Below are 17,081 nucleotides of genomic sequence, written 5' to 3'. Positions count from 1 at the left end.
AGTTATTTGTTATCTTTTAGTTACAACTTCAAATTTAGTGTCAAAATGCTCACAAATTAATTCCCTTGAGAATAGATTCGATAGAGGGAGATAGATAGATAAATAACGATAGACAGAGAGTTAGAGATGGATACATAAGGATAGAGAGATATAAAGAGATAGACAGATGGACGGGTAGATAGGTGGAGGGAGATAGGCATAGTTAGACAGACAGTGAGAGAGATAGACGGAGGAAGATTGAGACATAGATACAGATATATAGGTAAATCAATTGTTCAAACCCCTTATCTCTAAATTGCTAAATTTTTATACGATATGATGTTCTAGTGTGTGTTCCTGTCTCACACATTACTTCATCCAGACTCTTACACAAGCCGAACTGTCAAGGATACTTGTAGCAAAGTCTTATTCGAGCTGTGACAACGTCTGTTAGTCTGCTGAATTTGTTACTTGCATCATACTCGTGTTTTGTTTGACACATTTCGTTGTGATGAGCAATGGAACTGCATGTTCCGGTTTCCACTGTTCTACTTTCTTCAAATTCATCCAAGAGTTCTCTTCTAATGATATTTTTAAGGGACCTTTTTTGATACTCAAGATTCTGTTCAACATTGTCTTTATTTACTGCAGTCTTTTCAAGGACGTCAACTTATCTTGTTCCTACAGCACAATCTTACAGGGAATCCACAACATTTTTTTTTATTTACACCCGCATAAGTATGCGTATATATCTATGCCTGGCTTCGGAGACAAGCACGTTATTACTTGATCGTAAACTATTTAATGCTAGTAGTAAAGACAGGGGTTAGAAATAATGAAGCAGTCTATTTTAGTGTAGTCAGTAATTTTGAGTGCTACCAGTACTGCTACCAGTTCAAATTACAAGGTGAATGACCAGTTTGTAATTCTTAAATCCTTTTCATTTGTGATGCCATGAGCAATAACAGCACTTCCTGCCCTCCCTGTAGCTATATTGAGTTATCCGTCAGTGTATATGGTCTGTGCGATGTTGTTTTTAGTTCGTATATTGAGTATGTGTTAAATTGTACTTTCAGCAGCAAGCTGAGCATGAGGGTTGTTTTTGATTAATTTCTTGGTGGGGTATGCATGCGTCAGAACATCAAAAGGTACTATCTGCCAAGGGAGTAGTGCGGCGACTAGGGGCCAGATTCACGAAGCAGTTACGCAAGCACTTACGAACCAATCCATCTTTTCTCAATCTTTGGCGGCTTTATTTACAATTACTAAACAGTTAATGAGTTCCGAAGCACCAGGAGGCTGTTTATAACACTAACAACAGTTGATTGGGAAGTTGTCATGCCTGTAAACTGTTTAATAAATGTAACCAAAACCGTCAAAGATTGAGGAAAGATGTACACGTTCGTAAGTACTTGCATAACTGCTTTGTGAACCCGGGTCCAGAAGTCTATGGCGTTGCCGAGGTGGAGCTTCACAAATGTTAGACATAGGCAAAGGATTGCATTCGAGTTTCTGTTGAGCAAGAGCGATCGCTATTGTTCTTGCGATAGCGATAGCTATAGTTGATCGCTATCGCTATCTCTCTATATGTGATCGCGAGACAGTGAGAAAGAGAAAGCGAGAGAGAGGGGGGGGGGGGCAGCGTGCGCGGGGGGACGGTAGCAGAAGAGGGGCCATCGGAGCGGTGGGCGCCAGTCTTCTCTTGTGAGCGGTAGTGTCGGGACGCATCTGGGCTCCTCCGACTCCCCGCGTCAAGGTGCTCCAGCTTCCCGCGTGTGCACCCCGGGTCCGGTCACCGGCCACGTCTAACAGGGGAGGGGGGGGGGAACTTGTCCCAGGAGGTGGTAGTGCTCAGTGATTATAACATGTGCATTGCCCCTGGGTGCTCATAGTATATTTGTTGTTGTGTTCAGTGGACTAGAAGTTCTAGAACTGCCAACCACGGGGTCTCTGACACTGACAGCACAAGTTGTCTAACATTCATAATGTAGCTGGTCACTAGCATGCATAGTGCTCAAGGTTTCTATCATGCATAGTGCACAAGGTCTCTAGCATGCATAGTGCACAAGGTCTCTAGCATGCATAGTGCACAAGGTCTCTAGCATGCATAGTGCACAAGGTCTCTAGCATGCATAGTGCACAAGGTCTCTAGCATGCATAGTGCACAAGGTCTTTAGCATGCATAGTGCACAAGGTCTCTAGCATGCACAATGTATTTAGCATTGGTACTGCATAGTGTGCCTAGTGCATAGTGTATCTAGTATGCCTAGTGTACTCTAGTATGCCCCTGATGTTAGTTGAGCTGTGTCCTGGTGTCTATATGTTAGAACTCATAAATGTTCAGCTTCACAGGTTTATTTCTGGGGATTGTGACCTACAGCGTCCATTTTATTGGTAGCATACAGCGTCCATTTTATTGGTAGCATACAGCGTCCATTTTATTGGTAGCATACAGCGTCCATTTTATTGGTAGCATACAGCGTCCGTTGTATTGGTAGCATACAGCGTCCGTGGTATTGGTAGCATACAGCGTCCGTGGTATTGGTAGCATACAGCGTCCGTGGTAGTGGTAGCATACCAACCCGTCCTCTTAAAAATAACGTCACTTTTGGATCGTATGCAGCATACAGCGTCCGTGGTAATAACATAGTGTGTCCGTGGTAATAACATAGTGTGTCCGTGGTATCGGTAGCATGCAGCGTCCGTGGTATTGACAGTATACAGCGTCCGTTGCATTGATAGCACACTGCGTCCGTGGAATTGGTAGCATACAACGCCCGTGATATTGGAAGTATACAGCGTCCTTAGTAGTGATAGTACACAGTGTTTATGGCATTGATTGCATACAGCGTCCGTGGTATTGGTTGCTCACAGCGTCCGTGGTATTGTTAGCACACAGCGTCCGTAGTATTCGTAGCGTACTGCGTCCGTGGTATTGGTAACTTTCAGGGTCCATCTTATTAGTAGCATACATCGTCCGTGGTATTGATAGCATACAGCATACGTTGTTTTAGTACCATACAGCGTCCGTGGTATTGGTAGCACGCAGCATCAGTGGTAATGATTCCACACAGCATAAGTGGTATTGGTAGCATAAAGCATTCGTGGTAATGATAACATACAGCATCCGTGGAATTGGTAGAATACAGTGTCAATATTAACGATAACATACAGCGTCTGTGGGAGCCGGTCGGCCGAGCGGACAGCACGCTGGGCTTGTGATCCTGTGGTCCTGGGTTCGATCCCAGGCGCCGGCGAGAAACAATAGGCAGAGTTTCTTCACCCTATGCCCCTGTTACCTAGCAGTAAAATAGGTACCTGGGTGTTAGTCAGCTGTCACGGGCTGCTTCCTGGGGGTGGAGGCCTGGTCGAGGACCGGACCGCGGGGACACTAAAAAAAGCCCCGAAATCATCTAAATATAACCTAAAGATGGTAGCACACTGCGATAGTAGTGGAATTGAAGACTAGAGAGTGCAATGTTTTGCTTTTTTTTCGAAATTACACTCTAGTTTCCCTCATTTTTCGTTACCTCGTTGAGATTTCGCCCCCGTCCGGGTCTGTTTATCGAGTTTCACTGTAGTTTTCATCATTTTGGAAGTCAGCGTTAAAATAACGTAAAAGCTTGGGGCACAGGAACACTACTGAATCCCCTATTGAAGTCTCCAAGTGGATGCAAATATATATTATTATATAATTTACAAAAAAAGAAAACACCATCACTCAGGCATTTTCCTTTAATTCCTCCCTCACTGCTACTGCTGTGTACGTCTCATAATCGCTAAAAAAAAAAAACTGCATATATCCAAACAAAATACTAATTTCGGTGTACATATATATGAACTACATTAAGAAGAAGCTGTTTTGCATGTTTAAAGCGGTTCTTCTGCAGTTACCTTCACTCTGATGTTCTCATGACATCATCATTTCCAATGCTGTCTGATCCACCAATATGTTACATTGCTTCTAGCCAACGTCACACAAGCAGTTCCAAGAAGGGACCCAGCCTCTCATTAGCACATATCCTTAATCTCTCAATAGCTCAACTGTTCGCTGTAAGTGTCATCACCGGCTACGTTATGATGCCTTGTATCCACTCATATCTTAGCTAATTGTATCATTGCTCTTATTTTTCAGATATTCAATTCACCGACCTTACTAAACTATCCAAACCTAACCTATAATAAACAAATGCATTCTGCAATAATAATATCCGTTGTTTTAGCGACATCACGAAAGCTTTCCCAGTAAAAGCATTAAATATTGCCTCCCATTAACAGATGTGTGGCAAGGCCCACAGCGACCTGACTTTTTTAACTATGAGTGACTTCATAAGATGCGCAATGAGGCCTTGGCATCCTACTTAGTTATGTAGTATATTTAATGTTATTATGCAAAAATGGCTATATTATCCATCACAAATATAATCAAACTTCAACACAGGATTAAGAATATACATTTTAGTCATCCACAACTTTATTCATTCATTATGCAGTGATAAGTTCAAAACTAATATAGCTACCCAAATGTCGTACCGTAATTCATCTGAATTGTACGTCTAGCAGCATAGCAGGTCAGCTGTATTCACCTAGTTGTGTTTGCACACAAAACATACCATTTACACATATATTGCATATATACTCAGAGCATAACATTTACACAAAGTATGATATTTGCTTAACTATATCAAATTTCATATATGCTCATACAATTAAAAAGCGCTTTTACTTAAATTACACAATTTCATAAACATAATTTTCCCAAAATATCCACACGTTCTCATAAACCAAATACACTTTCACACTTGCACATGAAGATCTTTTTTTCAGATAACATGTACAGAACTTACACAAATACATAATTCGCACTAAAAAAAACACAGTTGCCCAAGTTCCAATTCAGCATATTAAAAACACAACTTGCATATTTTTTTTTTTTTTTAGATATATACAAGAGTAGTTACATTCTTGTAGAGCCACTAGTACGCATAGCGTTTCGGGCAGGTCCCTGGAAAACGATCCCCTGCCGCGAAGAATCGTTTTTTCATCCAAGTACACATTTTACTGTTGCGTTAAACAGAGGCTACAGTTAAGGATTTGCGCCCAGTAAATCCTCCCCGGCCAGGATACGAACCCATGACATAGCGCTCGCGGATCGCCAGGCGAGTGTCTTACCACTACACCACGGAGACTGTCAATATATACACTATTCGCACAGAACAATTGTAAAACATGGACACTTAGTACACAAATTGTGTAATTAGTATACATCTCTGCGCAATTAATACTAGCAAACTTGCTATATAATTACACTATTTGCACAATGCTAATCAATACACAGAGGTGTAAATATGCAATTCGTCCATATCCAATTTCACAACATGCGCAATTAATACACAACTTCCACAATTATTACACATTTTTCATAATTATTACACCACCTTCATAAATACGTAACCAGCACTAATACACACAATATATGACTAGGTCAAATATGTAAATACACAACCAGCAAAAATACACAATTCCCACAAATACAGTTACAACATATACACAATTAATACACAACTTGCACAAAAATATAATCAATGCACAACTAGCCCAAATATGAACACAACTACTCAATTGTGCAAATACACATACAAAACATGAACAATTAATACAAAACTCGCACAAACCATACACAACTTGTGGGAATATAATTAATACATACTTGCAATCATCATACAACTTATGCAAAATACATAACCAGCACAAACTAATACACAACTTGCACAAGTATAATAATGGTGCTTTATGTACAAATACAATCCCAGCTAACTTGGTCAAACAATACATAATTTGCATGATATTTTTCTATGTATGTTTAGGACGTCATTTATAATATGCTGAGTTTAACCAACTCCCAGAAGTCAGAATTTCACATAAATGAACGGTACGTCTGACATCCTATGAGCTCAAAATGAAAACACACATACATTTTCCATTAATGTTTCATCATTAATAGTACCAAAATACCCCATCTAGCATATATCCATTGTTTTTTTTATACCTTATTAATAACCCCTTTGTTACATCGTCTGCAATCATGTCACCCTATTTATTTATGCAAACCCTCCAACAGACTTATTGGTTCTACCATTAGTTATATTAGGGCAGGTGGGGTTAGGGGAAGTTAGAAATTTCTATGATAATTTAAATGATAATTTAAGCAAATTTACTATAGCCAACTTACCAATTAGAATCTAAATTTATCTAAATCTAGCATTTTTTTTTACTTAATCCTTACAAATTCAACCTAGCAAAGCTAAACTAATTAATTATAGGCTGTATGTGAAGATAAGGGATGCTTATGTCACCTCTGTCCATAAATTACATGAGTTATCTATAGCTTGAACCCCAAATAGGTAAATTTGCACTATTTATGAACAAGCTAGTTCATTACCTCTAAGATATTATATATCCTACCCTACACAACCTCACGTAACCTGACGTAGCAAATCCAAAGTTAAACTTTATTTAAGATGACCAAATTTTAGCTAACCCACCTTATTTTTATGTAATTTAATAGAGGTTAGGTTGGGGATAGTTGTATTGATGTGGAAAAAAATGACTAGCTAAGAATATGATGCAATATTGAACCGATATCCATGTATCAGAAGTTAGGTCCAGGGCGGTTGGGTTGATGCACAAACAATACTTTCCTTCCCTCCCCATAAAATACTATTCATTTGAAGTTAGGTAAAGGGAGGTTAGGTGCAGGGTGGCTGAGATGATGTGTAAAAACAAAAACTTACCCAACAATATTAGGTACAATATTGAAAATAAATCCAAGATTAATAAGCGAGGGGTAGTTAGGTTCATATTAAAAAACATCATGTTCTATGAATATGATTGCACTGTTCAACAAAGAACCTAGTAGGTTAGGCACAGTGCAGTTAGGTTCATATTCAAAACTTCACTTTTCTGAGAATATAAATGCAATATTCAACAAAGCTCCAAGACTCCTGTAGGTTAGGTACGAGCATTTAGGTTTATATACGAAATCAACGCTTCTTCTGAGTATATGTCGAACAAGGTGGTAGACTTGAGGTAATATGAGGAAAATACCTAGTAACAACACACTTCTAATAATAATATTTTAGCAAAATTAACTGTAATCCAGGGTGGAATGGCAGTTGGATTTATACACTAATAGCTCTAACAGTAAACTCGTGCTCTGTGTATGATGTGCTTTGGTACATTAATAGAATTTGGGGTTTTGGTTGGGATAATTTGGATGAATTTAGCTAATGAGTTAGGATTGGTTAGGTTAGGTCTGTTTGGTAGAATTGATGATAGAAAACACATCTGGATACTGGAAATAGATAGATGGACACAGAACTAGCTCTATGAAAAGCTCTTGGGAACTAAATATGTTATGTCACGACAGGATGTCGGATATTGGAAATATTTATAATATTTAGATGGAATAGGTGAAAACTTGGGGGTAAAATAGGCTTTGACTGGGCTATGATACAAAACATTTTGAGTATATTTGGTGAAAATCGGCTCAAATTAGGTAAAATTTAGGTGGGACAGCTTAAATTAAATCAACTTTTATTCAAATCTAGCTTTGGATATACTAGGTAAAGTTAGGTGAGGTTGTGTAGAGTAGGATGGAATAGGTGAAAAGGTTGGTAAAAATGGGTCTTTGGCTGTGCTATGATACAAAACATTTGGGTATATTTGGTAGGAATTGTCTTAAATTAGATTTAATTTAGGTGGGAAAGCATGAATTTCGCCAACTTTAATCAAATCTATCTTTGAAAATGCTAGGTCAGGTTAGTTCTGTATATGTTATCTGAAAAATAGATCTTCATGTGCAAGTGTTAAAGTGTATTTGGTTTCTGAGACAATGTGTGGGTATTTTGTGAAAAATGATGTTTATTGAATTGTGTAATTTTAGTAAAAGCTCTTTTTGATTGTATTAGCATATATGAAATTTGATATAGTTAAGCAAATACCATACTTTGTGTAAATGTTATGTTTTGAGTGAATATGCAATTTGTGTTAGTGGTATATTTTGTGTGTAAACGATATATTTTGAGTGTGAATAATATATTTTGTACATAAATGTCATATTTGGTGTGTAAATGTTGCATTATCTGTGTAAATGGAATATTATGTGGAATTGCTTTGTGCTTAAATGTTATATCGAGTGTAAATGTGAGTTTTATTCTGTTTTTTTTTCATTTTTTGAATTTTTAGTGTAAGTATATGTGTTGCATTTTGTGTGTATGATGTTAAATTAGTATATTTTTGTACACTTATCACAACCGTTGCTTTTTATGAATAATTACTAATGCATTTATTTCAATGGGACATATACACTCTGGTTTATCCATTTGAATAGTATGTAAGTGGGTATTTACGAATAGTATGTGAGTAATATTTTGAACTAGCAATAATAATATGAATACCTTGGTGATTGGTAAGCAATAATATTAATTAACAGTACAAATAATTAAGATTACTTGGGGTGAATGAGCTGTGGGATTACTGAAATCTTATTCTTAATGCATTTTAGGGATTCATATGGCATAAATTACATTTGATTAATGATGCAATGGTGGCAAAACAGGCTATTCTCTATGCATGTATGGATTGTGGAATGTATGTATGTATATATGTATGTATGTATGTGTATGTATGTATTTTTATATGTCTGTATGTGTGTGTGTGTATGTATGTGTATGTGAGTTTGTATGTGTGAGTGAATGTATGTATGTGTGTGTATGTATGTATATATGTATGAATATATATAATATAGTATGTATAGTATGTATATATAGTATGTATATAGTATGAATATAGTATGTATGAATGTATGTATTTATGTATGTATGAATTTTTGACTGCTGGTTTAAAAACAAGTTAGCAGATTTTTGAAGCAACATTGGGATTTTCGAGGTCTAGGAATGATTAACCTATGAATATACTGGCTAGGATCCAGCTGAATTGCTAGGTGGATGAACTGCGGTGAGACATTTGGGCACCAGTTTGTAGGATGTGAGGACAGCTGACTAACCTGTGAGCACAGGTACTAGGAGCTGACCTGCTATGTTGCCACACATACGATTCAGATGAATTGCAGTACGACATTTGGGTAGCTATTTTAATTTTGAATTTATCACTGCATAATGAATGATTAAAGTTGTGGATGACTAAAATGTACATTCTTAGACCTGTGATGAAGTTAGGTTAGGTAGAGGATGGATTGTATAGCAATTTTTGAATAATAACATTAAATATACTACATAAATAGATAGGATGCCAAGGCCTCATTGCGCATCTTATAACTTTACTCATAGTTGAAAAAAGTCAGGTCGCTGTGGACCTTGTCACACATCTATTAATGGGAGGCAATATTTAATCCCATTAGTGGGACAGCTTTTGTGACATCGCTAAATCAACGGATTTTATTACTGCAGAATGCATTTGTTTATTATAGGTTGAGGAATGAGGTAACTGCAGAAGGCCGATTTTAAACATACGAAGAAGCTTCTACTTAATGTAGTTCATACATATATGTACACCAAAATTAGTATTTTGATTGGAAATATACTATTGTGGGGTGTTTTTGAGCGATTATGAGACGTACATAGGAGTAGCAGTGAGGAATTAAATGAAAATGCCTTAGTGATAGGGTATCCTGTTTTTGAAAATTATATAACAACAAATATTTGCATGCACTTGGAGACTTCAATAGGGGCTTCAGTAGTGTTCCTATTGCCCGAGCGTTTATGTCATTTTAACGCCGACTTCCAAAATGACGAAGACTAGAGTGCAACTATGAAAAAAGCAAAATATTGCAGTCTAGTCTCAAATTTCACTACTCGCGTCAGTGGTATTGGTAGCATACAGCGTCCGTGGTATTGGTAGCATACAGCGTCCGTGGTAATGGTAGCATACAGCGTCCGTGGTATTGGTAGCATACAGCGTCCGTGGTAATGGTAGCATACAGCGTCCGTGGTATTGGTAGCATACAGCGTCCGTGGTATTGGTAGCATACAGCGTCCGTGGTAATGGTAGCATACAGCGTCCGTTGTATTGGTAGCATACAGCGTCCGTGGTATTGGTAGCATACAGCGTCCGTGGTAATGGTAGCATACAGCGTCCGTGGTATTGGTAGCATACAGCGTCCGTGGTATTGGTAGCATACAGCGTCTCTGGTATTGGCAGCATACAGCGTCCGTGGTATTGGTAGCGTACAGCGTCCGTGGTATTGGTAGCGTACAGCGTCCGTGGTATTGGTAGCATACAGCATCCGTGGTATTGGTAGCATACAGCGTCCGTGGTATTGGTAGCATACAGCATCCGTGGTATTGGTAGCATACAACGTCCGTGGTATTGGTAGCATACAGCGTCCGTGGTATTGGTAGCGTACAGCGTCCGTGGTATTGGTAGCGTACAGCGTCCGTGGTATTGGTAGCATACAGCATCCGTGGTATTGGTAGCATACAACGTCCGTGGTATTGGTAGCATACAGCGTCCGTGGTATTGGTAGCATACAGCGTCCGTGGTATTGGTAGCATACAGCGTCCGTGGTATTGGTAGCATACAACGTCCGTGGTATTGGTAGCATACAGCGTCCGTGGTATTGGTCGCAAACAGCATCCCTGGGATTGGACGCCCCTGGGATTGGTCCCCTAGGGATTGTTGGAGTGCATGCTAACATTCCTTAGTGTATTTTACAGTAATATTTTATAAATCTTGCAACTTAGCTTAAATTCCCTTTTCTAAGTGCACTTACCTGTTTATTTTTTTGTGTAGTATCTCCATATCAACGGGGATGAGGCGGGAGACAACGGTGAGTATAAGGCACATGACATGAGTCGTCCTTATGACAGTTATTATGTTGTTGTATCTGTTGTTAAGAGGGGATATGTGTGTTGTGATGCAGGCCTCACACTAGGGAGTGTTGTGGTGTTGGCCTCACACTAGGGAGTGTTGTGGTGTTGGCCTCCCACTAGGGAGTGTTGTGATGCTGGCCTCACACTAGGGAGTGTTGTGGTGTTGGCCTCACACTAGGGAGTGTTGTGGTGTTGGCCTCCCACTAGGGAGTGTTGTGATGCTGGCCTCACACTAGGGAGTGTTGTGGTGTTGGCCTCACACTAGGGAGTGCTGTGGTGTTGACCTCACACTAGGGAGTGTTGTGATGCTGGCCTCACAATAGGGAGTGTTGTGGTGTTGGCCACACACTAGGGAGTGTTGTGGTGTTGGCCTCACACTAGGGAGTGTTGTGGTGTTGGCCTCACACTAGGGAGTGTTGTGGTGTTGACCTCACACTAGGGAGTGTTGTGATGCTGGCCTCACACTAGGGAGTGTTATGGTGTTGGCCACACACTAGGGAGTGTTGTGGTGTTGGCCTCACACTAGGGAGTGTTGTGGTGTTGGCCTCACACTAGGGAGTGTTGTGGTGTTGGCCTCACACTAGGGAATGTTGTGATGCTGGCCTCACACTAGGGAGTGTTGTGGTGTTGGCCACACACTAGGGAGTGTTGTGGTGTTGGCCTCACACTAGGGAGTGTTGTGGTGTTGGCCTCACACTAGGGAGTGTTGTGGTGTTGGCCACACACTAGGGAGTGTTGTGATGCTGGCCTCACACTAGGGAGTGTTGTGGTGTTGGCCTCACACTAGGGAGTGTTGTGGTGTTGGCCTCACACTAGGGAGTGTTGTGATGCTGGCCTCACACTAGGGAGTGTTGTGGTGTTGGCCACACACTAGGGAGTGTTGTGGTGTTGGCCTCACACTAGGGAGTGTTGTGATGCTGGCCTCACACTAGGGAGTGTTGTGGTGTTGGCCACACACTAGGGAGTGTTGTGGTGTTGGCCTCACACTAGGGAGTGTTGTGATGCTGGCCTCACACTAGGGAGTGTTGTGGTGTTGGCCTCACACTAGGGAGTGTTGTGGTGTTGACCTCACACTAGGGAGTGTTGTGATGCTGGCCTCACACTAGGGAGTGTTGTGGTGTTGGCCACACACTAGGGAGTGTTGTGGTGTTGGCCTCACACTAGGGAGTGTTGTGGTGTTGGCCTCACACTAGGGAGTGTTGTGGTGTTGGCCACACACTAGGGAGTGTTGTGGTGTTGGCCTCACACTAGGGAGTGTTGTGGTGTTGACCTCACACTAGGGAGTGTTGTGATGCTGGCCTTACACTAGGGAGTGTTGTGGTGTTGGCCACACACTAGGGAGTGTTGTGGTGTTGGCCTCACACTAGGGAGTGTTGTGGTGTTGGCCTCACACTAGGGAGTGTTGTGGTGTTGGCCTCACACTAGGGAGTGTTGTGATGCTGGCCTCACACTAGGGAGTGTTGTGGTGTTGGCCACACACTAGGGAGTGTTGTGGTGTTGGCCTCACACTAGGGAGTGTTGTGGTGTTGGCCTCACACTAGGGAGTGTTGTGGTGTTGGCCACACACTAGGGAGTGTTGTGGTGTTGGCCTCACACTAGGGAGTGTTGTGGTGCAGGCCTCACACTAGGGAGTGTTGTGGTGTTGACCTCACACTAGGGAGTGTTGTGATGCTGGCCTCACACTAGGGAGTGTTGTGGTGCTGGCCTCACACTAGGGAGTGTTGTGGTGCAGGCCTCACACTAGGGAGTGTTGTGGTGCTGGCCTCACACTAGGGAGTGTTGTGGTGCTGGCCTCACACTAGGGAGTGTTGTGGTGCTGGCCTCACACTAGGGAGTGTTGTGGTGCTGGCCTCACACTAGGGAGTGTTGTGATGCTGGCCTCACACTAGGGAGTGTTGTGATGCTGGCCTCACACTAGGGAGTGTTGTGATGCTGGCCTCACACTAGGCAGTGTAGTGGTGCTGGCCTCACACTAGGGTGTGTTGTGATGCTGGCCTCACACTAGGGTGTGTTGTGGTGCTGGCCTCACACTAGGCAGTGTAGTGGTGCTGGCCTCACACTAGGGTGTGTTGTGATGCTGGCCTCACACTAGGCAGTGTAGTGATGCTGGCCTCACACTAGGGTGTGTTGTGATGCTGGCCTCACACTAGGGTGTGTTGTGGTGCTGGCCTCACACTAGGGAGTGTAGTGATGCTGGCCTCACACTAGGGAGTGTTGTGGTGCAGGCCTCACACTAGGGAGTGTAGTGATGCTGGCCTCACACTAGGGAGTGTTGTGATGCTGGCCTCACACTAGGGAGTGTTGTGGTGCTGGCCTCACACTAGGGAGTGTTGTGGTGCTGGCCTCACACTAGGGAGTGTTGTGATGCTGGCCTCACACTAGGGAGTGTTGTGGTGCTGGCCTCACACTAGGGAGTGTAGTGATGCTGGCCTCACACTAGGGAGTGTTCTGGTGCTGGCCTCACACTAGGGAGTGTTCTGGTGCTGGCCTCACACTAGGGAGTGTAGTGATGTTGGCCTCGCACTAGGGAGTGTTGTGGTGTTGGCCTCACACTAGGGAGTGTTGTGGTGTTGGCCTCACACTAGGGAGTGTTGTGGTGTTGGCCTCACATGTCATGATTGCGGTAAGCGTAGTAGCACCAGTGTGCAGCGGGGCTACTGACTGGTAGTGTGCAGCGGGGCTACTGACTGGTAGTGTGCAGCGGGACTACTGACTGGTAGTGTGCAGCGGGACTACTGACTGGTAGTGTGCAGCGGGGCTACTGACTGGTAGTGTGCAGCGCGGCTACTGACTGGTAGTGTGCAGCGGGGCTACTGACTGGTAGTGTGCAGCGGGGCTACTGACTGGTAGTGTGCAGCGGGGCTACTGACTGGTAGTGTGCAGCGGGACTACTGACTGGTAGTGTGCAGCGGGGCTACTGACTGGTAGTGTGCAGCGCGGCTACTGACTGGTAGTGTGCAGCGGGACTACTGACTGGTAGTGTGCAGCGGGACTACTGACGAGTAGTGTGCAGCGGGGCTACTGACTGGTAGTGTGCAGCGGGGCTACTGACTGGTAGTGTGCAGCGGGGCAACTGACTGGTAGTGTGCAGCGGGGCTACTGACTGGTAGTGTGCAGCGGGGCTACTGACTGGTAGTGTGCAGCGGGGCTACTGACTGGTAGTGTGCAGCGGGGCTACTGACTGGTAGTGTGCAGCGGGGCTACTGACTGGTAGTGTGCAGCGGGGCTACTGACTGGTAGTGTGCAGCGGGACTACTGACTGGTAGTGTGCAGCGGGGCTACTGACTGGTAGTGTGCAGCGGGGCTACTGACTGGTAGTGTGCAGCGGGACTACTGACTGGTAGTGTGCAGCGGGGCTACTGACTGGTAGTGTGCAGCGCGGCTACTGACTGGTAGTGTGCAGCGGGGCTACTGACTGGTAGTGTGCAGCAGGGCTACTGACTGGTAGTGTGCAGCGCGGCTACTGACTGGTAGTGTGCAGCGGGACTACTGACTGGTAGTGTGCAGCGGGACTACTGACTGGTAGTGTGCAGCGGGGCTACTGACTGGTAGTGTGCAGCAGGGCTACTGACTGGTAGTGTGCAGCGGGGCTACTGACTGCATGGTAGTGTGCAGCGGGGCTACTGACTGGTAGTGTGCAGCGGGGCTACTGACTGGTAGTGTGCAGCGGGGCTACTGACTGGTAGTGTGCAGCGGGGCTACTGACTGGTAGTGTGCAGCAGGGCAACTGACTGGTAGTGTGCAGCGGGGCTACTGACTGGTAGTGTGCAGCGGGGCTACTGACTGGTAGTGTGCAGCGGGGCTACTGACTGGTAGTGTGCAGCGGGGCTACTGACTGGTAGTGTGCAGCGGGGCTACTGACTGGTAGTGTGCAGCGGGGCTACTGACTGGTAGTGTGCAGCAGGGCTACTGACTGGTAGTGTGCAGCGGGGCTACTGACTGGTAGTGTGCAGCGGGGCTACTGACTGGTAGTGTGCAGTAGGGCTACTGACTGGTAGTGTGCAGCGGGGCTACTGACTGGTAGTGTGCAGCAGGGCTACTGACTGGTAGTGTGCAGCGGGGCTACTGACTGGTAGTGTGCAGCAGGGCTACTGACTGGTAGTGTGCAGCGGGGCTACTGACTGGTAGTGTGCAGCAGGGCTACTGACTGGTAGTGTGCAGCGGGGCTACTGACTGGTAGTGTGCAGCAGGGCTACTGACTGGTAGTGTGCAGCGGGGCTACTGACTGGTAGTGTGCAGCAGGGCTACTGACTGGTAGTGTGCAGCGGGGCTACTGACTGGTAGTGTGCAGCGGGGCTACTGACTGGTAGTGTGCAGCAGGGCTACTGACTGGTAGTGTGCAGCAGGGCTACTGACTGGTAGTGTGCAGCGGGGCTACTGACTGGTAGTGTGCAGCGGGGCTACTGACTGGTAGTGTGCAGCAGGGCTACTGACTGGTAGTGTGCAGCGGGGCTACTGACTGGTAGTGTGCAGCTGGGCTACTGACTGGTAGTGTGCAGCAGGGCTACTTACTAGTAGTGTACAGCAGGGCTATTGACATATTTCTTAGTATAAGACTGGCTAAAATGCTGTGAAGTATGCACTTGGTGTATTATATATTAGTATGTAGCGGGACTATATATATTCGGTAAGGAAACGATGAGTAGAGGACATGTCGCCTGTACGACTAAAGATAATATAGTTGGTATATACGTGAACGCAGCGGCTTAATATTTTGTATTTTTCTGCGGTTTTTTTCGTGGTGTGCAGGTGGTATATTTTATACATGGGATAATAAATTTATTATTAAAGGTCGAATTATATACGCCGAAAACTAATGGGTGTTCATATATTTATTTGACTTAGTTTAGGAGTTGAGTGGAATGTTTAGTGGGATGTTGTGAGTGGTGATGGTGTGATGTAGGTGGTCACTGATGTATGATGGCCACAGTATACTATATGTATGGTGGCACAGTATATTATATGAATAGGGGCCCACAGTATACTATATGTATGGTGGCACAGTATATTATGTGTATGGTGGCCATAGTATTTTATATGTATGGTGGCTTCAGTATACTATATGCATGATGGCCACATTATACTATGTGTATGGTGGCCACCTCATACTGATGTTATGGTAAACCACTGTATATTATGTATATGATGGCTACTCTATACTATGTGTATGGTGGCCAGAGTATACTGTATGCAAGGTGCCACTGAATGGTGGTCAAATTATACTATGTGTATTGTGGCCACTATGTACTGTAGATGCGGTCGCCACTGTATATGGTATGTACGGTCGCCGCTGTAAACGATATATACAGTGGCCACTTTATACTGTATGTATTGTGACCACTGAATGTATCGTGACCAAAGTATACTATAGGAGGGGGTGACTACGTTATATTGTATGTATTGCGGCCACATTATACTACATGTACGATAACAACATTATACTTCTCGCTGGATTATTATACTACATACTATATTATACTACACATTATACACTGGATTACATATTCATACTATATGTACATATTATATTTGTACATGTACTATATTACATGAACATACTGCCAGGAGCATAGTGCTCCTGGCAGTATGGGGGCCGGCCGGCCGAGCGGACAGCACGCTCGTCACGTGTTACTGTGGTCCCGGGTTCGATCCCGGGCGCCGGCGAGAAACGATGGGCAGAGTTTCTTTCACCCTGATGCTCCTTTTATCTAGCAGTAAATACGTACCTGGGAGTTAGTCAGCTGTCACGGGCTGCTTCCTGGGGGTGGAGGCCTGGTCGAGGACCGGGCCGCGGGGACACTAAAAAGCCCCGAAATCATCTGAAGATAACCTCAAGATGGGTTCGAGTCACTTCTGGGGTGTGGGGTTTTCAGTTGCATCTATGCCTGGGGAACATTCAGGCTTGTTCGCATATTATATATATATATATATATATATATATATATATATATATATATATATATATATATATATATATATATATATATATATATATATATATATATATATATAAGCCTATACTTGCATAAACCACAAGTGAAGATTAATAATCTTTGGACAACACCCACCAGTGGGACTCGAACCCAGAAAGCACAACTACCTTCCAGTAGCTGCCATAACTAGTATGCTTTAACCCACTACACCATCAGACCCTACAAAAGAAGTAGAGAGTTCGAGATATATATACATCCCAAACATCTCCACTTCCTG

At 43.6% G+C, this 17,081-nt stretch overlaps 1 protein-coding gene across 3 annotated transcripts in view; it reads left to right on the top strand.

Moving 5' to 3' along the window:
* The first annotated feature begins 1,683 nt into the window (after window positions 1-1,683).
* Window positions 1,684-17,081, top strand: part of LOC123756335 (uncharacterized) — a 327,128-nt gene continuing 311,730 nt past the window's right edge. Inside the window, exon 1 of one of the 3 annotated variants that reach the window (XM_045739404.2) lies at window positions 1,684-1,735. The gene's annotated coding sequence lies outside the window, so the exon portion shown is untranslated. Of the gene's footprint in view, window positions 1,736-1,782; window positions 2,024-17,081 lie in introns of those variants that run through there. The other 2 variants (XM_069331354.1, XM_069331353.1) reach the window with 2 other exon arrangements.

This window comes from Procambarus clarkii, chromosome 25 (genome assembly GCF_040958095.1).
Source record: "Procambarus clarkii isolate CNS0578487 chromosome 25, FALCON_Pclarkii_2.0, whole genome shotgun sequence".
Classification (NCBI taxonomy): Eukaryota; Metazoa; Arthropoda; class Malacostraca; order Decapoda; family Cambaridae; genus Procambarus; species Procambarus clarkii.
Note: the sequence above shows the minus strand (reverse complement) of the source record. Positions and strands in the feature narration are given on the sequence as shown.